This window comes from Lissotriton vulgaris, chromosome 11, assembly GCF_964263255.1.
Source record: "Lissotriton vulgaris chromosome 11, aLisVul1.2, whole genome shotgun sequence".
Lineage (NCBI taxonomy): Eukaryota > Metazoa > Chordata > Amphibia > Caudata > Salamandridae > Lissotriton > Lissotriton vulgaris.
In genome coordinates, this window is record NC_141699.1 from 418,236,770 (window position 1) to 418,259,511 (window position 22,742).

The following is a 22,742-nucleotide window of genomic DNA, read 5'->3' on the forward strand; positions in this document are numbered from 1 at the left end:
TTTAATTATGTGCTAAGAAATGTTTTATTGTGTACTATACCGTGAGGCCATATTCTGTGTGAAGTCCGTGCATTGCAACAAACGCCTAGAGGCGCTGCTGAATTTTGTACAGCCTGCTGGCAGACTCCTGCAGGTTTACCACCACACCCACCTCCACCACCACCACGTCCACCACCCACCACCACCACCACCACCACCACCACCACCATGTCCCCACCACTACCACTACATCCACCACCACGTCCACAATCACCACCTCCACCACCACCACGTCCACCACCAAGTCCACCGCCCACCACCACCACCATTGTCCACCACCACATCCACCACCACGTCCACAATCACCACCTCCACCACCACATCCACTACATCCTCCACCACTACTACGTCCACGTTGTCCACCACCACACCCACCTCCACTACCACATCCACCACCACCAGTCCACAATCACCACGTCCACCACCATGTCCACAATCACCACCATGTCCACAATGACCACCTCCACCACCACTTCCACCACCACATCCCCCACCACGTCCACCACCACCACGTCCACCACCACCACGTCCACCACCACCACGTCCACCACCACCACGTCCACCACCACCACGTCCACCACCACCACGTCCACCACCACCACGTCCACCACCACCACGTCCACCACCATGTCCACTCCACCAAATCCACCACCACCACATCCACCACCACCACCAAATCCACCACCACCACGCCCACCACAATGTCCACCACCACAATGTCCACTACCACCATGTCCACTACCACCATGTCCACTACCACCATGTCCACCACCACCATCATGTCCACCACCACCACCACGTCCAACACCACCACCACGCCCACCACCACCACCACGTCCACCACCACCACGTCCACGTCCACCACCACCACCACCACCAGGTCCACCACCACCACCACCAGGTCCACCACCACCACCACCACCAGGTCCACCACCACCACATCCACCACCACCACCACATCCACCACCACATCCACCACCACATCCACCACCACATCCACCACCACGTCCACCACCACGTCCACCACCACGTCCACCACCACTACCACCATGTCCACCATGTCCACCACAATATCCACCACCACCATGTACACCACCACGTCCACCATCACCATGTCCACCACCACGTCCACCACCACGTCCACCACCACCACGTGCACCACCACCACCTCCACCACCACCTCCACCACCACCACCACCACCACCTCCACCACCACCACCACCACCACCTCCACCACCTCCACCACCACCTCCACCACCACCACCACCACCACCACATCCACCACCACCTCTACCACCATGTCCACCACCACTTCCACCACCATGTCCACCACCACTACCACTACCACCACCACATCCACCACCACCATGTACACCACCACGTCCACCACCACGTCCACCACCACGTTCACCACCACGTCCACCACTACCACGTCCACGACCACCACCACCACCACCACCATGTCCACGACCACCACCACATCCACCACCACATCCACCACCACCACCACCACGTCCACCACCACCAGGTCCACGACCACCACCACCACGTCCACCACCACGTCCACCGTCACCACGTCCCCCACCACCACGTCCACGTCCACCACCACCACGTCCACCACCACGTCCACCACCACCACGTCCACCACCACCACGTCCACCACCACCACGTCCACCACCACCACGTCCACCACATCCACGTCCACCACCACCACCACGTCCACCACCACCACGTCCACCACCACCACATCCACCACCACGTCCACCACCACCACATCCACCACCACGTCCACCACCAACACCACGTCCACCACAACCACGTCCACCACCACGTCCACCACCACCACAACGTCCACTACTACCACCACCATGTCCACCACATCCACTACCACGTCCACCACCACACCCAGCACCACCACACCCAGCACCACCACACCCAGCACCACCACACCCAGCACCACCACACCCAGCACCACCACCATGTCCACCACTACCACCACCACCACCACCACAATGTGCACCACCACAATGTCCACCACCACCACGTCCACCACCACCACCACTACGACCCCCAGCCCCTTGGTTTAAGGAGGACTTAAAAACCTTGAAATCAAACTGCAAATGCCTGGAGAGGTGTTGGAGGAAAACTTACGCCTTGAACTGCAAATGAGCTTATAGATCCGCTCTAAAAAATTACCATCTAGCATGTCGAAAAGATAAGGCGGAGTATGTCTCCAACTCCATTTCTAACGCCTGTAACCGCCCTAAAACACTTTTTGCCGTGGTAAAAAAGTTAGCTGGCGCTGAGGTTTTACCTACCCCTCCTGTTCTTGGGGAAGTTCAGTGTAATAAAATCCCCAACTTTTTCCTCAACAAAGTGGAAACTATTTATAATTCTCTTTCAGTCCCTCCCCTTTTATGTAGTGGAGAGTCCATAGGAACGGACCTTAGTAATGCTCCAACTGGAGTCCTGCTATCCGAGTGGCCTCGGCTGGATCAAATTTCTTTCCTTAGCTGCCTTCAAAGGGTGAGATCTGGCTCCCCCGAGGATCCTATTCCTATTACAGTTTTGCGACAGTTTTCTATGGAATCCCTCTTGGTAATTAAAGACTTACTTAATGCCTTGTTGCGCAAGTCCACAGTTCCTGCTGACTGGAAGAGAGCCATGGTGGTTCCCTTGCTGAAAAAGCTGGGGTGGACGCCAATATCCACTCTTATTTCCGCCCTATTTCCCTGTTGCCTGTGTTTTAAAAGATTCTTGAAAAACACGTTAACATCCATTTGACTTCTCATATTGAGAAGGTGGGATATTTACATCCTTCCCAATCAGGGTTTCGTACGTATTTGTTTACTGAAACGGCCCTTTTAGGGGTAACAGAGGCGTTGCGGCTCCGCCTTGATCGGGGAGAAACTGCGGCACTTATCCTATTGGATCTAAGTGCCACGTTCGACATGGTGTCGCACTCTATTCTCCTTAAGACGCTTAGAATCCCGGGAGTGGTAGGACCAGCTTTGAATTGGTTAGCCTCCTTGCTGAACCAGCGCACTTGCCAGGTTTGTTCCCCTAATTGCTCTTCCTCTGTTCGAGCATCTGCGTATGGGGTCCCCCAGGGGTCCACGTTGAGTCCAATGCTCTTTAATATCTACGTGAGATCGCTGGCCTCAATAGTGGAGGTGGCTGGGCTAGCCCTGTACTCCTACGCAGATGATACTCAAATTATCTTTACACTCTCCTTGGACAAGGACTGCTCTCCCTGCACTCTTCTGCTAGGCCTGAGTCAGGGGGCTGAATGGATGCAGGCTAACCATTTGAAGTTGAATGGGGACAAAACTGAGGTGGTGATATTAGGTAAGGACAAACATCTTTGGGGCCCTCAATATTGGCCTCAGAAATGGGTCCGCTACCTCAACCTGTCTCCCAAATGCGCAACTTGGGCTTCATGTTCGATGATTCTCTATCTATGCGTCAACAAGCAGTCAGTGTGGCAGCCACCTGTTTTACCATCTTAAGGTGGCTGCGGAAATTCTTCTGGATGCTCCCAGCTTCTACCAGACGAACCATGGTCCAGGCCTTGTCATCTCTCGCCTGGACTACGGTAACGTGCTTTACTTGGGTGGCAGCCAGGAGATTCAGAGGAAGCTTCAACTGGTACAGAATTCGGCTGCCCGTCTCCTCTGCAGTGTTCCAAGGAGATCGTCGATCTCCCCTTTCCTTCGGTACTTACACTGGCTGCAGATTTATGTATTTATTTATTTATTAAAGTTTTGTATAGCGCTAGCTGGACCTGAGGGTATCAGAGCGCTTCACAACAAGTACAGAGACATCAGACAGACATGGAGGATGGAAAACATGGCAAGGGGCACATGGCAGAGTAAAGTATGTACAATAGCAGCCAGAGCGCAAGGCAGGGCGGAGAGTCATAAGCAAGCCAACCAGCTCTGGGGTCGCAGAGATAATGGAACTTCAAAGTCAAAAGTGGAGTTCTAGTATGCTCCAGAACGCTCGAGGAAGAGGACTTTGAGTAACATCTTGGGAAGGATGCGGTCATTCTGATGTGTGGGGGGATGGAGTTCTAAATCTTGGGAGCATTACCTGCAAAGGATTTGCTAGATGTTTTGTGTTTCTGGGATTTCAGAGGAATGAGTAGGAGCGTGTTGGAGCTTCTGAGGTTTCTAGACTGACCGTCCCTTTTGAGCTTGTTGGCCAGGTTTTCAGGTTTGCCTGTATGCAGGGCTTTGTGTTTGAGGCAGGCTGTACAGAAGCTAGCTCGTTGGACAATAGGGAGCCACTTCAGATCCTTAAGAGCTGGGGAGATGTGCTCATATTTCTTAGTTCCCGCACCCTCCCAACTGGAGGTGTACTGCCAGGCACCAGAACTACTGGAGCTCTGGTTACAGAGCCTCCACGTTCTCTAGCCACTGGGGGATCTCCCTCAGAGGGTGACTCATCCGGACAGCCTAGGCTCCCCACCTGGTGTTCCCTTAAAGAACCATCCAGGCATCTGGTTGCTGCCTTTTCCATCCTCACTGAACCAGGCATGACGTTTCACCAGCACATGGAGATCTTCCAGCAAAATTATAAAAATGGAAATCTGTGGCTGCGTTATAGGTCTGCTCTCACTATGTGGTGATCAGCAATTCACTGCATGTAAACTACAAATGCAAATTCGCAAATCCTCACCGCTGCGTCCAATGTTAGAATTGGGGGTCTCTGGTTGGCGCAAGTATTCACTTGTGACAAGCAGGGACCCTCTCCTCTAAGTCAGGGCGAAGGATGACCCCTTAGAATTACCCTTGCTCACCCTCTAGGTGCGTGGCGTGAGCAGCCAAGGCTCTTCTTCAGGCGTTATGGAGTTAAGCATTTGTAATAACACACACAGTAAAATGTACCAATCCCCCCACAAATGGACACCAGGCTGTGAATATATAAAAATACGTTCCTTTATGTAAAAATATATATATATATGAGCAGTTCAGACTTATTACAAGACCAATAACGTTTTTTGTATGCCAACAGGTTGTAAATAGGCAAGCTTTTCTTTAGTTTCAATTGAAATGATCAAAGTTCCTTTAGCAACAGGTGGATTTCGCTTGACAATGTTCTATGGTCCTTAAAACTGCTTTTTCTAGGGTTTATAGTTACTTGGGGCCACTCTTGGGCCAGCTGGGCGCTTCGTAGCACTTCCGGGCGCTCTGGACGGGAGAAATCACGGCACCCTACCAAGTCTCACGCATCTCGCGTGAGGCACGTACCTGCGGCCCTACCAAGTCTCACGCATCTCGCGTGAGGAGCGTATACCGGGACCCTACCAACACTCACGCATCTCGCGTGAGACGGGGTACGCGACGTACAGCTTCAACGAAGACAATGAAGCTTTCCCGGCTAGCGCAGGCAGTGCGAGGCGTACCGCTCGGTAGGCAATGCGAGGCGTACTCAGAACACCCAGGCAGGGCGAGGAATACACAGAGCGCACAGGCAGTGCGAGGCATACACGGAGCGCACAGGCAGTGCGAGGCGTACACGGAGCGCACCACGGGGAAAAAAGGCGTTGTGGGCCCCGAGCCCGGTGTGGACGAGACGTACCTTTAGGATGTCAATCTTGGTGAAGGCGGGTGCGGGCACACAGCGGCTCCTCAGCGAAGGGCGGCACGGCGTCCGGGGCTCCCGAACTTCGATGCGTCTGTTCTCTGGGTCTGTTAAGGGTCCGGCGGAGATTCCAGGCGGGAGTGTGCACAAGAGGGGGGGGCACACCAGCGGGGCTCCCACGGCGAGGTGATGCAGTGATTTCCCTAGCAGGGGAGAGCGGCTAGGCGGAGCGGGGCTCTCTCTCGGCGGGGACGGGGAGACACAGTTGGGTCACGGCCTCGAGGAGGGCTGGGGCATCTAGGTCACAGCTCCGGCGGGGGCAGGAAGCTTCACAATTTACCGGCAGACGAGCAGAGAGCAGGTTGAGCCAGATGGTCCACTGGCTCAGGTCAGGGGGCAAGCTCAGTCATGCCCTTGGAGAAAGTTTCAAGCATAAATCAGCAACGTCTTTTCATCAAGTCTTTTCCGCTCCTTCCTCAGCAAGGCAAGCAGCAGGCCAGTCCTTCCAGCGTCTTCTTCTCCTTCTAGTCGGGCAGAGGTTCTTTGTGGGAAACAGGATTCTGATTTACAAGGAGCAGGGCTCCTACTTTTATACAGCATTTCTTTTGTCTTCTCAGGCCAGGGGGGCCTTTGCATACCTTCTTTCAGTCTCTGAGCACTTTGTGGCGTGTAATCTGGCTTCTGCTTTCAGTGTGAGGGGCAGGCACATCAGACGCTCCACAGGAGGTGGAGCCAGCATTGTGTGGCCAGGGGCAGCCAGGAGTACTTTGTTGATAGTGCTTCGCCCTTCCTGGGCCAGGTGCGGGCTGAGTCATCAGTCGCTCCCCAGGGGGCGGAGCCAGCATTGTGGTGGCAGAGCACAGCCCTATTAAGAGTCCAGGGGCACTCCTACCTCCCACTAAGGTGTAATCCTTGCATTCACCACCTGTCAACCCCCAGCCCTGTCACTCACACATCCCAGAGAGTCAGATACACATCCTAGCAGAGGCGGGCTGAAATGGTTAGGCAAGCAAATGCTAACTTTCTAAAAGTAGCATTTGCAAACACAGGATATTAAAATAAACTTTACAAAAAGAAGTATTTTACTATTCTGAGTTCAGGCATACTAAACTTGATTTTCTACCATGTTCCCTGAGCCTGCTGGGATTATAGGGTGTAATAATTTCAGCAGCCCATCTTGGCCTAAGAGAACAGGTAGCCTTACAATAGTGAAAAACGAATTTGGCTGTAATTCACTATTAGGACATGCCACACACATCAGGGCTTGTCCTACCTTACACTTACAATGCACCCTGCCCTAGGGCCTACCATAGGGGTGACTAATATGAAGTTAAGGGAAGGTTTAGCGGCTGGCAAGTGAGTGCACTTGCCCAGCCAGCATGACAGTGCCAGACTGCACGCAGGTTCTGCAATGGCAGACCCTAGACACATTTTCACAGGCTGCTTCTGTGGGTGGCGCAACCAGCGCTGCAGGCTCACTAGCAGCATTGGCATTTACAAGCCCTGGCACTCCTGGTGCACTTTACCGGGGACTGATAGTAAATCCAATGAACCAATCATGGAAATCAATCACAGTTAAATTTTACATAGGGAAAGCATATGCACTTTAGCACTGGACAACAGTGGTAAAGTGCCCACAGTCATTAAACCAACAAAAACAGGTCAGAGAGAATATTGGAGGAAGGCAAAAAGTTCAGGGATGACCCTGCCAAGAGGGCCAAGTCCAACACCCAGTTGCAGGCTGTACGCCTTAACGAAGCCAGAGAACGTCCATCTGCACTCCTACCTTGATAAACTCTTGGGGCTGGGATTCATAAGACCCTCCAATCCCCCGCAGCTTCGCCTCTTTTATTCATCCCAAAGGCCAATGGTGAGTTGAGGGCCTGTGTGGACTTCAGGGCTCTGAACGCTATTACCGTGAAAAACCGGTACCCTTTGCCTCTCATAAGCGTCTTGTTGGAACAGGTAAAAAAGGCCAGGGTCTACACGAAGCTTGACCTCAAAGGGGCATACCATCTGGTACGTATGCGGGAAGGCGACGAGTGGAAGACGGCATTTAAAACCAGATTCGGCCTCTTCGAATACCTAGTCATGCCGTTCAGGCTCTGCAATGCCCCTGCAGCCTTCCAGTACTTCCTAAACGAGGTATTCCGCGACATCATGGATGAGTACGTGGTGGTGTACATTGACGATATTCTCGTTTATTCGAACACAGAGGAGTAACACGTACGACATGTAGCCACAGTACTCCAGAAACTCAGAGACAACGTGCTGTTCTGCAAGCTCAGCAAATGCGATTTCCACGTCACGTCCGTGGAGTTTCTTGAGGTAATGTTGAGCCCGGATGGCCAGGAGATGGCAGAGCGCAAGGTCAGGGCGGTGGAAGACTGGCCGACACCACAGGGGGTGAAAGACGTACAGTGCTTCATCGGGTTCGCCAATTTCTATCGCCGTTTCATCGAGGGGTTTTCAGGGTTGGTGGCCCAGATTACTCACTTGTTGCGAAAGTCGCAGCCCTTCATTTGGAATGCGGATGCTCAGGCCGCCTTCGTGGCGTTGAAGAAGGCGTTCGTTTCTGCGCCCATCTTGGCTCATCCCAATCCGGAATTGCCGTATGTGGTGGAGGCGGATGCCTCTGAGGTCGCGGTGGGGGCCATCTTATCACAACGGCACCAGCACTCAGGAGCACTACATCCCGTTGCCTTCATGTCCAGGAAGTTGAACACTGCAGAAAGAAACTACCATATTGCGGAGAAGGAGCTATTGCCCATAAAGGACGCATTCGCGGAATGGAGACACTTGTTGATGGGAACCAGACATGTAGTGACTGTGTTCACTGATCACCGCAACCTGCAGTTCATGACGGCGGCAAGACACCTTTCGCCTAGGCAGATGCGGTGGATGCTTTTCTTTTCCGGGTTTCACTTCCACATCACCTACAGGCCCTGCACTGAAAACAGGAAAGCGGATGCGCTTTCATGTCAATCATCTGTTCTGGCTCCATCACCTGCACCAGTGCACTCCCTCATTCCTCCGGGGGCGGTGCTTGGAGTAATCCAGCCGGACACGTTTCTTAAGGGCATCCAGAGGGGGATACGGACCTTTGCCTGGAGGAGATGGCTCATGAGCCACAAGGAATGGCAGGTGAAGGACGGAATACCAGTGAACAGTTGCAGTTTGCTAGTGCCTACTCCACGGCTTAGGAAACAGGCCTTTGCTTGGTGCCACGAGTCACCATGCAGGGCCATCTGGGGTTCGAGAAAACCGTGCCCATCCTGAGGAGGCAGTTCTGGTGGCCGTCTTTGCGTGCGGATGTCCGGAGATGGGGAGAAGACTGTTCTGTCTGTGCAGCCATGAAATCGGACCATCGGCGTCCGCAGGGCCTGCTTCGGTCTCTTCCAACGCCCTGCAGGCCATGGGAGAACATATCCCTAGATTTCGTCGTGGGGTTGCCGGTGGATCAGGGCTGTACGGCAATCTTGGTTGTAGTGGACTACCTCACGAAGATGGGGCACTTCATACCCTGTAAACGGGTTCTCTCGGCAGGCCAGCCTGCCTTGCTCCTTCTGAAGAATAAAGTACATCTGCATGGGCTGCCCAGCCTGATCGTGTCGGACAGGGGATCGCAGTTCACCGCCCAGTTCTGGAGGAAATGGTGTTCGGCGTTGCACGTCACATCTGCTTTGTCGACGAGCTATCATCCTGAGACGGACGGCCAGACGGAATGCCTTAACCAGTCCCTCAAGCAGTACCTGCGTTGCTTTGTGAATCAGCGAACTGAGGAATGGGTGGATCTTCTGTGGCTCGCGGAGGTTGCTTACAACAACGCCACGCATAGCTCCACCAAAGCATCCCCTTTTTACTGCAACTATGGTCATCACCCCAGGTTTCTACCGTTCATACACCCCATCAGGGACCTTCGGGTGCCGGAAGCAGCCAAGAGGGTGGCGCACATCAAGGACACGCTTATTCGGACCAAGACGTTCCTAGAGGAGGCCAAGGCGGCGTACAAAGCTGCGGCAGACAAGAAACGGCGACCTGGACCTGTGTATGCTGTTGGGGATTCCGTCTGGGTATCCACCAGGAGCTGCGGTTCCGCAAACACAGTGTGTTTCATCCACGGTACATCGGACCTTATTGCATCGTTAAGTGCATCAGCCCTGTGAACGTACTGCTGTGTTTGCCTGGGCACCTGCGAGTCCATCCTGTGTTCCACGTGTCCCTGCTAAAGCCCTCTGCTCCTAGTCGGCGGGCGCCGCCTGTGCCCGTGTCGGTGGACGCCGATGTGGAATACGAGGTGGCCGGAATACCGGATTCGTTATGGTCTCTCGTGGATTGGAAAGGGTATGGCCCGGAGGAGCAATCGTGGGAGCCCGCGTCAGGTGTTCACGCCCCCAGGTTGGTGTCCTCATTCCACAAGAAGCATCCTGACTGCGCAGGCCCCGTTGGAAGGGGCTGATGGGAGGAGGATGTACTGTCAGGTATCCCGGGACGATGTATGGCTCAATGGGGCATAACAGCAGAGACAGCCGCAGAAACCCGGCAGCGGCAGGCGGACATGAAACTAACAACAACCAGCATGCCTCGCGCGACTAGCGCACACGAGGAAATGCGTATATAAGACGACGGGACTCCGTCGGATATTTTGGATTCTTGCCGGCCTCCTTGCTTCCAACAGTTGCAGCGTTTTCCGTAGAAGCCTGACCAGTGCAGCTTTACGGAAGGAAACGGACCCGCAGTTCTGGTGTTCAGGATTACGGAAGGAGGTAGGACGAGAGGCTGCTCGTCTCGTTACAGTACTGAAGGTGTCTTGGTCGAGTGTGGTTTTTACACTCCCAGGACGGATTTGGCAAACGCTTACCGGAGGGAAACCAAGAGGGGTGTAGTGACTGGCACTACCCCAGGTTCATTCACTCCCAACCGGTACAGCAGAAAACTGCGTATTGTAGATGAAGGTAGAGCGGCTGCTCCCTTCCAGAAACAACAGAACCCATCGGTAGAGTGCCCGGCCGGGCATTCCCGAGCATTATAAGATGCAGCGCAAGGTCACCAACCCACGCGCTGTTATGCAGAGAACTTAATCTGCCCCATCAGTCGTCTTCGAACGGCATTTTCGGCCGTTACACTGCATGGTGTCCTCTGTTGGAATAATACCGGGACAGGTATTACTGCGGAGGACGGTTGGAACTCGGCCCTTCTAAGGACCAGGGCGACGGCTGATGGGTATCGTATACTTTCCAGTTACATTATTGTTTAGTGAATGGAGGATGAAAACATTCTCACCATAGTGTGACAGTTAAGCAATCATTGTTTCTTTCCTTTTGCATTTCGATACTGGGTACATTAAACAGTTGCTGTTTAGGCAAACATCACACCTTGTTCTTGTTGTGTATCTATTAAGACCTCCCCGATCCCGAGAGCATCGGAAGATTACACCCCTGGAGTCCCACCTTCCAGAATCATGGCACTAATGGTAGGTTGCACCACCAGAGACTAAATCAGAGCATGACCCAAGGATTTGGAGGCATTCATTACAGCAATATAAATACTATCATAGCAGACACACCAGAGTTACTGGGAAAGGAGGTTCAATTGTGCAAAGAGTTCCATTTCGACAACAGGGGCAAAGCTCTGAAATATTGAATGCAGAGTTGATATTGCATATGAAAGCCTTGAAAATAGCACCAAATGATGGTGCTGTGATAGCAAGCGTCTGTAATAACGTTTTGTGGCCATGAGTCATCTTCCTAGAGCCAGGAAAGGTAGTAAGAAAGATACTGGACAACCAACTGTTTGATGATGACCCGAGAAAACAGCTGTGGTTTTTCAACGCAATATACCATTAAGGACAGGTTTAGAAGTCAAAATGCCCACATCAAGCACAGCATTTGATTCAGTAAAGGAAGCAGATCTGTCCCAAGTACCAGACAACTTTTGGACTAAGGGTCCCCATGAAGTTTGTCTCATTCATACTGCGACACCATTCCAGATTACATTGAATGAAGGTGCCCTCCTAACTAGAGTGAAGCAATATCCCCTGTCCAATAAAGCAGATGAGGGCATTGCCCTTACTATACTGGCGTTGCAAGAAGAAGAAGTGATTTGTGGGTTTGTGTCTCCCTGCAACACCCTGATTTACCCGGTCAAGAAAGCTAAGAGTAATACTTGGCATATTGTTCCGAACCTGTGCCCTCTGAACAACTTAGTGATACCAGAATTCCCAATGGATGCCAGGTATATTTCAGATATTGATCTAAAGAACGCCTTCTTCAGCATTCCTCTCCATCCAGACTGCCACTATCTGACAGTGTTCTCATAATGTGGGACTCAGTACTTGTAATCTTGTTTACCCCAAAGGTATTGTGAGTCCCCCAGCATGTTCAACAGAGCGATAAAGAATGACCTGTCAAATTTCCAGCGCAATAGTACTCTGTTGCAATATGTCAATGACATATTGATTTGTACCCCCACGGATCCACAGTGCAGAAGAGATACTATACCTCTTCTAACAGCTCTTGCACTGAGAGGATACAAAGTAGAGAGGAAAATATTCAGGACTGCCAGAAAGAAGTACAATACTAAGAACAATTGCATTCAGCATCTCATAGGCGTATACTACCTAAAAGGACAACGTCCATACCCCAAATGACAGAATCAGAAACTGCCAAAGGGATGCAGAAGTTTTAGTCTCTTTTATTATGTGATTGTGGGTTTTTGACTATAGCATGCTAATAGCACCCTTGTTAGCTGCTATCAAACAGGCAAGAAACAGAGAGGACAGGATAACATGAAGACCAGAAATGAAGGAGAGTTTCCAAAAGCTGAAAGGTGAAATAACAAATGCTCTAGTCTTGGCAACTCCTGATTACACTTAGGAGTTTTATTTATTTTTACATTGCAACAATCAGGTGATGACAGCTGTCCTCACACAGATGTATTAGCTAGGGCACAAACTTATTGCATAATTCAGTGGGTTGCTGGACTCAATAATGAAAGGACAATATCCCTGTGAGCAGGGTCTGGCCACTGCAGCCTTTGCAGTACAAAGGAGCACCCCCATTGTTATGGGGGCACCCTTGAAGCTCCACCCAGAACATGAAGTATTTGTCATAACTCAGAAGGCAAAGACTACTCAGTGTCAGGGTATGAGGCGATATTGTCACTACCAGCTTTGAAGGTTGTAAAGTGTTAAACAGTAAATCCTCAAAAATTCTTTGCCCAGCCAATATTAGAACCTGAGGAGGATGCATACCACTGTGCAACGTATAGTCCCAACAAATTTAGTTAAGCCACAGAGGATGCTATACAAGGCAGCAGTGTCTATTTTGTTGACAGGTCTTCTACAATTGAGTAGGAGACAGGAATCCGACACACAGGTGCAGCAGTAGTCAAAGCTCAACAGCACGGTTCCACTCATTTACTACAGGTCATAGATCAATTGATATTGCCTGCACATTATTCAGCCCAAGCGGCAGAACTAACAGCATTATCAATGTATCAAACGTTAAAGACAATGTAAGAGAAAGGAAAAATGCTTACAATGAAAATTTAATTGTGAGCTCCATGAATCCCGCATGGAGGCCGGACCCGTCGTCGCACACCATGCTTGGTGTGAGAGAGAGTAAAAGAGGTCCGAGACCCTCACAGGATTCTTAAATTGTCTTTAACGTTTAATACATTGATCCTCACAAAGACTCAATGCTAATTTTAAAGGCACAATAGCGTATAAAAATCGGTTCTTTTCACAGGCGCCACCCATCTCACTACCAATATTTTCCGCATAGTGCACAGACACGGTGCGCATCAAGTCACATTTGCAGTGCACAAACATTTGAAGCTACTAAATGTCCATGTATGTCTGTCTTGTTTGCCCAATTTTTGTCCCAACAGGTTCTGAGCGAATGGAGGAATAAAACCTCCCTCACTAAACGCACCTTGGTGAGTGCGACAGATTGTTGGTCATACAAACTACCCCTGACCATCATTAATTCACCCCACACATAGGTCCTGATGAAAGCCAGCATACATAGTAGTCTGGCTGAAACATGTAGACCTCATAATTTTTACAGGATATTGGAGACTTAACCACATCTCCCCGTATATCCCCCCCCAGCTGTTTTTAATACTGCCAAGTGCCCAACATTAAATCCTTTAGTCAAACGGGACCCATTGAACAGTTTTTAAACTCACACTCATTCACATCACTGCACTCTCACAAACAAAACCAGCTCAGCTTTACTCTCACAAACACAAAACCAGCTCAGCTTTAGTTGGATGTCGAAGCACACCCGAGGTGCACTCGGCACCTTGGGTGGGACCCGATCATGAAGCATGCCACCAACTAGGTTGGTGGGTGAGGGGCTTCATAAAAAACAAAAGGTTTTTCTCCCAAGCACGGTCATCTAGCTTCCACCCACTAGCTAGTTGTCAACCACAAGATAGCCAGGTAATGAGAAAGGAATATTTTAATCAGTTTCTGTTTCTATAGCACCTACAACATAGGTAGCTGTACTCCTTTCCCAGTCCCTTGAAATATGCTGTAATATTCATACCAAGTGTCACTTACGGCGTTAAGTTGTGTATCAAGAGTGTGATAAATAGTGTTGCAAAAGTAAATACAGCAATATTATGAAATGATAGCCATTTTATTAATGTTGATACTCTGTGCTACAATATCGCTGTTGGATATTAGGCGATCCAAGCACCATACAAAGGTTCAGCATATTATTATTTTTTTTTAAGGTCTAATAAATGTAGACTTTAAATGAATGGTGGGGGTCTCACAGGCATGTGAGGAAGGGAAGATAATCTTTGCCACATTATTCCACTACCATTTTCCTTTTAACCTTGCATGTTAGGATTCAAAAATGATCAGGCATAAAAACTACCATGATACAATTTTAGAAGTGACTACAAAGACCACATTAACACTCAACACACCAATACATGTCAAAGAGTTCTGGGTAAGCCTGCCTAGCACTGAGAGGATCCTGGTGAAGGAGTAACCCTGAAAAGGAAGCACATCACCCAGTGCGGGTGAGAGGTTACTTTTAAATTATTTTGAAAAAAAATTTAAACAACGGTTTTCCTGCTAGAATAGAATACATCACAGTGTAGATTTACAACGACAGAGGAATTCATAAGGTATTTTCCCTCAGCCAGAGCCTATTGATTCATTTGCTTTATGCACTGCTATAGCTCTGACCAGGACTGTTGTCAAACTTTCCACCCTGTCGCAGCTGGGCAGCCCTCAAGGGGTCTGTGAAACCCTGTTTTGAGTATTTTGCTACGTCACATGCTGGTAAAGTTAAAACCCAGAAACATGCACCCAAGGTCTGCTGGAGCTCTGACTGGGCCCCAGTGAGAGGTTTTTACCCCACCAAAGAATCAGAGCCCTTCTAAGTCCTCTGAAACTCTGCCCCAAGTACTCTGCGACAACATGGGATGGCAAATTAATCTCATGCCCAGGGGCCCGCTCCTAGGCCTTTCAGAACTCAGACTAGAAATCTAGGTGGAGTTTTCAACTATGCAGACTTTGGGAGGCTTCCATTCCTTGAACAAAGAATCCACAGGATAGCTTCAGACACCAATGGTAGGTGCATCAGAGCTTTCCACCCTCCTGGAGCAGATGATCTCTATACAGGTCTACAGTTCCTCATCCATGGCACAGAACGAAGCCTCTGTTTGGTGGACGAGCCATTTAATCCCCTTGGAGGCAAATGTCAACCCTGTCACATATTTTTGTCTGGGAGAAGGATCTGGTTGGTGCAATAGTCCCCCTCTGCCCCAATAGTTGCTATCTGGTGGAATCTGGTTATCTAAGATGACAGGGGGGGGGGTTCTAAGTAAAGGCCATGCAACCTCAATGACTCGGATGCAAGAAAATGTTAAATGATCCCTCATCTGCTAGTCTGAGGCAGCGTGGAATTCTGAGCACAGAGACTCGCAAACAAATCACATTTTCCTTTTGTATACAAACATTATCTTTCATGTTGTGTGACAAATGTGTTCACTCCTAGGCATCATAAAAGTTGCACAGGCATAATTTTGCACCCCCCCCCCCCAATTGTAAGACCTAAAGGTAGTTCAGCAAATTAGTAGGGCTGTAACCACTCTGTAAATAAAAGGGAATCACACTGTAAAGGAAGGGGGCACCAGAATAAAATCCTGTGCTCCTTACCTCCAAGAGCACTACCTCTTTACACTCTTTTTACAACAAGGCAACAACTTCGACCTTCAAAATCAAGGCATGTGCTGGAGTTTAGTTCTGTGCTGTAGGTGGACGTTTTAAAGTAGAGGATATAAAGGGAAGAGAGTAGCCCTTGCGGACAAGCTCAAGCTGATTCAAAGCAGCTTTTTCAGAACCAGAGGAATATGATGGGTACTGGAGTTACTACTGGTTTTAGAAGTGTTCCCTTGGGTCCAACTTTCTCTTGAAAGGAGCTGTAGAACTAATCTAATCTGAGCCAGCTTGGAGGGTTGATGCTGCCAGGTGGTTGGCCCCTGGAAAAGTAGCCAAACAAAAAATAAGGTTGGTGGAAGGCTAGTCACAACAAGAGTGCTGTGGAACAACTGTTTTGAAGCTTTCCTTGTAGGAGTTCTCATTTTTGCCAAAAAGACCCTTACCATCAAAATACAGCCTGTGCAGCATGAATGTTCCATTAGAAGCAGGTAGAACACATTCAGGTATACCTGCAAGGTTAACTTCCGCAGACACCGAATACATTATTGCGTCAGCAGAGTCTAGATCTCTTTTCAAATTCGCTTACAAGAACCAAGACTATCACTTATCAATTCAGAATACAGTTTTAGTGGCATCTGAAATTTAATTACAGCCGCGTGTACTTCACAAACGTCCTTTATGCTGACAAAATCTTTAATAAATACATTTTATTGTAAACTGATCACAGCCACCTTTTGCTATTTCCCATAAGGTGTACTTTTTGAAGAGGTATTGCCAGTGAGTAAAAATAAACTTCCCAATTGTCTCACCTAGAGTTGCTTGTACTCCGTCCAGTGGTGTCGCAGGGAAGGCATTGGGGTTCACTTTATTTAGGCGATGATTCAACCATCACACTCCCCAGATAGAAGCATCAAGGTAAAAATTTAGGATAAAAAAGCACAGCCCTATGTAGTAATGAGAGCTGATAGTGAACTACTGGGCCTGAAAAGGGTTTTGCCCCAGAAGCCATCAAAGGCTCCAGTAAAGCTTAATTGAATAACAGAAGAAAATCCACAACTGCTAAAGATTGCTTTACAATGTTTGTAAAGATATTGGATTTTAACTCTACACTTGACAAGGTAAGCTCAAAACACCTATGCTGCTTTACGCAAACAGATGTATGGTTCCTCAGAAGAAAGGCCTGAAGGATGGGAGATATCACTTTCAGGAGAGGCATCAAAGCAAATGATCTGCTGCCGTAAGCCTAAAATGCAGGTTGGACATATCCAGAGCATCTGAATAAAACTGAAAAGTTCTTCCGAATTCGCAAACCTCTGGGTTCCTCTGGAAGGAGAGTCCAGCTAGAGACTTGCCCTTAAAGGAAGCTTTTACCTACCCTCTAGCCACTGTCATAATAATTACAGACTAGTAGCTGCTCTTAAATGCCACTGGTGACAATGTCTAAATCAGCTTCAAAGGCAATCAAACCAGTGCCTTTTACAACATTGATATCTGTGAAAGTGGTATAAAGACCGGCCTGTGGTCACATGGAGCTGGGTAGTGTATGGGTCAGAGCAACTGAAATCGCCAAGCATGCAGGATTCAGCTCACCCTAGGGTACTAGCCCAGAGGGATAAGGGGATGTCTAAGATAAGAAGAGAGGTTTATCGAAAACTCTTCACATGAGACAGATCAGCAGATGGAGCAGAGAACTCCAGTTTAACCTTTTTAAGAACCATGATCACCACCGTGGAGAACAAGGAAGAGACCTGCATCTCTGAATAGCACCACAGACTCCCTGTACGACCCCAGGTGCAATATCATTTCCTCGAGGAAGATACATTTTCCTTCCTGTAGCATTTCTTATGCTGTTTGCGGGTGGATCCATTGGATGAATGCACTGTGTAAATAGACTTGCCTGAAGAAAGCATAGGACTGTTAGGGGCTGTCCTTGTGGGACTGAGACAAAAATAGATTTCCTTCCCACTCCCTGATGGCCTTTGGGATGCATGGTGTACAGAAGTCACAGTCCAAAGGATCCAGGTCAGGCACAGACAGTACATCCAGATGTCTTAGTTATGTGACAGGGACATCTTTGTTGACATTTTAGACAGGGTTTAAGCCATGAGAACTCAAGCAACGGCATTTGCCCTTTTTAGTTACTGATTACATGTTTATGAATTAGAGATTGATTAAATGTTTAGGATTTAGGCAAACACCAAATAGGAAGAAAACAAGTTACTTACCTGTAACTACAGTTATTCAGTATTGGTATCTTTCATAGATTCACATGCCTGAATCATTCCCCGTTGCCAAGGCGGGAGTTCCACAGTAAAATACAAAAGTAGTGCTAAAGGTAAATAATAGTAGTAGGCCAAAAGAAAAAGGCCTGAGGCCTAAATCTTAGTAGCCTACCTATCCCATTATGGTAAAAGAAACAAAGATCAGCTCTCCTCAGATTTTCCTTAGCACAAGTGGAAAGTAAGTATCCCAAATAATAGAGAACTGACTCTCCGGGGAGGAGGGTGGGTGCATGTGAAACTATGAAGATACCAATACTGGATAACTGTAGTTACAGGTAAGTAACTGGTTTTCTTATCCAGTATTGGGGTATCTTTCATAGATTCACATGCCTGAATCAGAGTAGCAAGCAGTATACAACGTATACACTCAGTTGCAGATGGTGGGAGACAAGTGTTCATAAACTCCCAAACTGCATTCATAACTGTTAAGAAAGTTTAAAATAAAAAAGTCTTTAAGAATTTTAAATCATGTCATATACATAATGAAATGAAACATGTATACAAATATCTATGGATATCATTTTGTAACTATGTATATCAATATACAAGAAAACATAACTGTAAACGCATAAATTGTCTGTAGCATGGATAGTGACAGCCACAAAATAGCATTTTAAGAGCAAAAGGTACCCGAGTCGGACCTCAAAGAAAAAGATGGCGTAGGACAGCCTGTGGGACCCTCGCATCATCTTGGTGTGTAGATTGAAGACAGTAATGCTTCGTGAACGTGTGGACATTCTTCCATGTCGCAGCACAATAGATATTTTCCAAAGTCACTCCAGCAAACAGAGCTGTAGACGCTGTCATCGTTCTTGTAGAATGGGCCTTGGCTTTCCTCAGCAAAGGTTTGTTGGCTTTGTCATGAAAGAAATGAATTGTAGATGCCGGCCATCTGGCAATTGTGGCTTTCGTGACTGCATTTCCAAGTGTTGCTTGGCCATAAGCCACGAACAGTTGGTCGGATCGTCTGATGTCCTTTGTTTTTTGTAGGTAAGAATTTTAATTCTAAAATTATCAAGAGAGTGCAAAGCTCTTTCCGCTGGAGTGGATGGATTCGGAAACAAATTTCTTAGTCTCACCTGCTCAATCAAGTGAAAATATGACAGTACTTTGGGGATGATGCTTGAGCAGGAAAGAGGGTCTTGTCCGCAACACAACCTTGTCCGGATGGACAGAAAGGAAAGGAGGCTTGGAGGAAAGAGCCTGGAGCTCACTCACTCTCCTGGCAGAGGTGATGGCAACCAGGAAAGCAGTTTTAAGAGTAAGAAGACTGAGAGGACAGTTATGAAGCGGCTCAAAAGGAGCACACATCAGGTAAGTCAGAACCAGGTTTAAGTCCCACTGGGGCATCACAAAAGGAACAGGGGGAAACATATGAGTGATGCCCTTCAAGAATCTATTTACAATCGGGGACTTGAACAAAGAAGGCTGATCAGGTAGCCTTAAGAAGGTGGAAGGGCAGAAAGGAAGCCCTTGATAGTGCCCAGAGCAGAGCCCTGCTGGGCAAGAGAAAGAAGGAAGAGGAGAACCTCGGAAAGCGGGGCAGAGAGGTGATCCACAGCCTTTGCTGTGCACCATGCCACAAATCTGTTCCACCTGCAGGCGTATACCGACTTTGTGGAGGGACGCCTGGCTGCCAGAATCACATTACAAACTTCAGGAGGCAAGTCAACTGGCCTCAACTGTCGCCGCTCAATCTCCAAGCATGGAGGTGGAGACTGGACAGGTTCGGGTGGAGGACCGTCCCCTGCTGCTGCGACAGAAGGTCCTCCTGAAGAGGCCGACGAATCGGGGGATCGACAGACATGCTGAGTAGCTCGGGATACCAGTATCTTCGTGCCCGGTCCGGAGCCACAAGGATAACTTGGGTCCGGTCACATCTGATCTTCTTCAGCACTCTGGGCAGAAGTGGTATAGGTGGAAAGGCGTACAACAGACCGCAGCTCCACTCGCAACGAAAAGCGTCTCCGAGCGAGTGCCGCCTTGGAAATTCCAACGCGCAGAACTGATGACATTGCGTGCTCTCTTCTGTGGCGAATAGATCTAACCAAGGCTCCCCACTGCTGAAAGAGGCCTTGCACCACGTCCGAGTCGAGACGCCATTTGTGGTCCATCATGCACCGACGGCTGAGTTAGTCCGCCCTGGCGTTCAGGAAACCTGCCAGGTTTGAACCACCAGGGTCATGCCCTGATGTTCCAGCCACTGCCAGAGGCGCAGAGCCTCCTGGCATAGGGTACACGACCCAACCCGCACTGTTTGTTGCAGTACCACATGGCGGTGGTGTTGTCCGTGAACACCTGCACTACACTCCCCTGGACAGAGGGGAGGAATGCCTTCAGTGCAAGTCGGATCGCCCGCAGCTCCAGAAGGTTGATGTGGAGCGGGGACTCCGCCAGAGACCAGAGGCCTCTGATCTCCGCCTCTCCCATGTGGCCCCCACAGCCCTGGAGGGACGAGTCTGTCACAACTACGTGCTCCGGTTGGGAGAGGGATCTGCCGGTGACTCAATCACGGTCCGTGAGCCACCACTGCATTTGTCTGCCCTCCGAGATCAAGACATGGTCGGACAAGTTGCCCTGATGCTGGGCCCACTGAAACTTCAGATCCCACTGCAGAGCCAGCATCCGCCACCTGGCGTGATGCAGCAGAAGGATGCAGGAGGCCATCAGCCCCAGAAGCCGCAGCGTCAACCTGACCGAGACTCGGGATAACGGTTGAAAGATATAAATCAGAGCCTGAATATCCCGAACCCGGTGTTCGGGAGGATAAACCCGAAACCGGCCGAGTCTAGAACCGCTCCGATGAAGATGAGCTTCTGAGAGGGACACAGGTGTGATTTCGGAAGACTAATGGAGAACACTAGCAGGTGCAGGAGGTCGGCTGTAGTCTGGAGGTGGCTGACTACTGTCTGGGACGAGCCCACCTTCAACAACCAGTCGTCGAGGTATGGGAAGACTGAAACCCCGAACCTGCTCAGATGAGCTGTGACCACCGCCATCACTTTCGTGAACATCCGTGGGGCGCTGGTAAGGCCGAAGGGGAGCACGGTAAACTGAAAGTGCTTGTGGCCTACCGTGAACCGCAGGTAACGCCGGTGGGCCAGCAGGACGGGGATATGAAAATATGCGTCCTGCAAGTCCAACACTACCATCTAGTCTCCTGGGTCCAGGGCAGCTAAGACCTGAGCCAGTGTCAGCATCTTGAACTTCTCCTTCCGGAGGAAGCCGTTGACGTTCCGCAGGTCCAAGATTGGGCATAGGCCCCCTTTGCCCTTCTTGGGTACCAGAAAGTAGCTGGAGTAACAACCACACCCTAGTTCTGGCCCAGGAACGCGCTTGATGGCCCCCTTGGCCAAGAGGGCCGTAACTTCCTCTTGTAGAAGTTTCAAGTAATCCCCCGACAGGCGGTGGTACTGCTGTGGCATGGCTGGAGGGGTCGCCTCGAAGGGGAGGGAGTAGCCCCTTCGGACGATTTGCAGCACCCACCTGTCCGATGTGACAATCGCGCCAGTGGAGGTGGTGATGGCGAACCCTGCCCCCCACTGGCGTCACATGGGCCTGAAGCTCAGGCTAGGAGGGTTTTGAGGCGGATGCTGCAGGGGCAGGAGTGGACTGGCCTCGCCATTGTCCCCGACCGCCGCCGCGGCGGCGGTTTCCACGTCCGCCACCGTGCTGGATGGTAGTCTGCGGCCCGTGGCTGGCAGGACGTGTGGGGGCGCCCCTTCCTTGGCCACGAAAGGAGCAAAATGCAGCCGTTTGCTGGCACGGGCCGAGAGGTCCAAGGACTTGCCCGTAGCCCTGGAGTCCCTAAAGCGCTCAAGCGCATGTTCTACCTTGTCGCCAAAGAGGCAACGGCCATCAAAAGGCATGTCCATAAAGGTATTTTGGATATCAGCCGAAAAGTTGGCGGACCTCAACCAGGCGAGGCGACGAATCGCCACCGTCGTTGCCATCGCTCTGCCCAGTGAGTCCATGGTATCCATCCCACACCGGATGGAATACCGCGCCGCATCTCAACCCTCCGCAAGGGCTTGGGCGAGTTTAGTCCGGACCCCCTCGACACATTGTTGCAGCACGTCCGCGGCCGTATCCCACAGAGAGTAGGTGTAACGGCCCAAGAGGCACGCGGTGTTGACTGACCGCAACCCCAAACTCAGGGAGGAGAATACCTTTTTCCCATATTGTTCATACCTGTTGGATTCCCGATTGAGGGGAGCCGTCAGGAATGCGGTCTGGGAGTTAGAGGCCTGGATGACCAGGCTCTCGGGGTGGGGTGGGTGGACAGGAAGCAAGGGTCGCCCGGAGCCGGGTGGTGCGCCTGGCCACGTTCCTATCTACAGGCGGACCTGTAGCGGGCTTGGACCAAGTGCCCAGAAGAACATCTGACAAGGCCTCATTATACGGCAGCAGAGGCTCAGCCGAGCTTGCCTGTGGTTTAAGGACCTCAGTGAGAAGGTTAGTCCTCACGACCGGGACGGGGAGCTCAAGACCCAAGGCCTTGGCAGCCCGCGTCAGCAACACACTATAGGCAGCCCCCTCCTCCGTAGCCACGGTAGAAGGGCAGACAAAACCAGTGTGGGGAGAAGTGTCCAGACCATTGGCCTCCCAAAGCTCACCTGTCCAGTCCTTAGAAGATTGGCACTCACGTGCCA

The 22,742-nt window shown here is 50.2% G+C and overlaps 1 protein-coding gene across 1 annotated transcript in view; it reads right to left on the reverse strand.

Moving 5' to 3' along the window:
• Nucleotides 1-22,742, reverse strand: part of GMCL1 (germ cell-less 1, spermatogenesis associated) — a 318,745-nt gene that overhangs the window by 79,743 nt on the left and 216,260 nt on the right. The window lies entirely within an intron of this gene.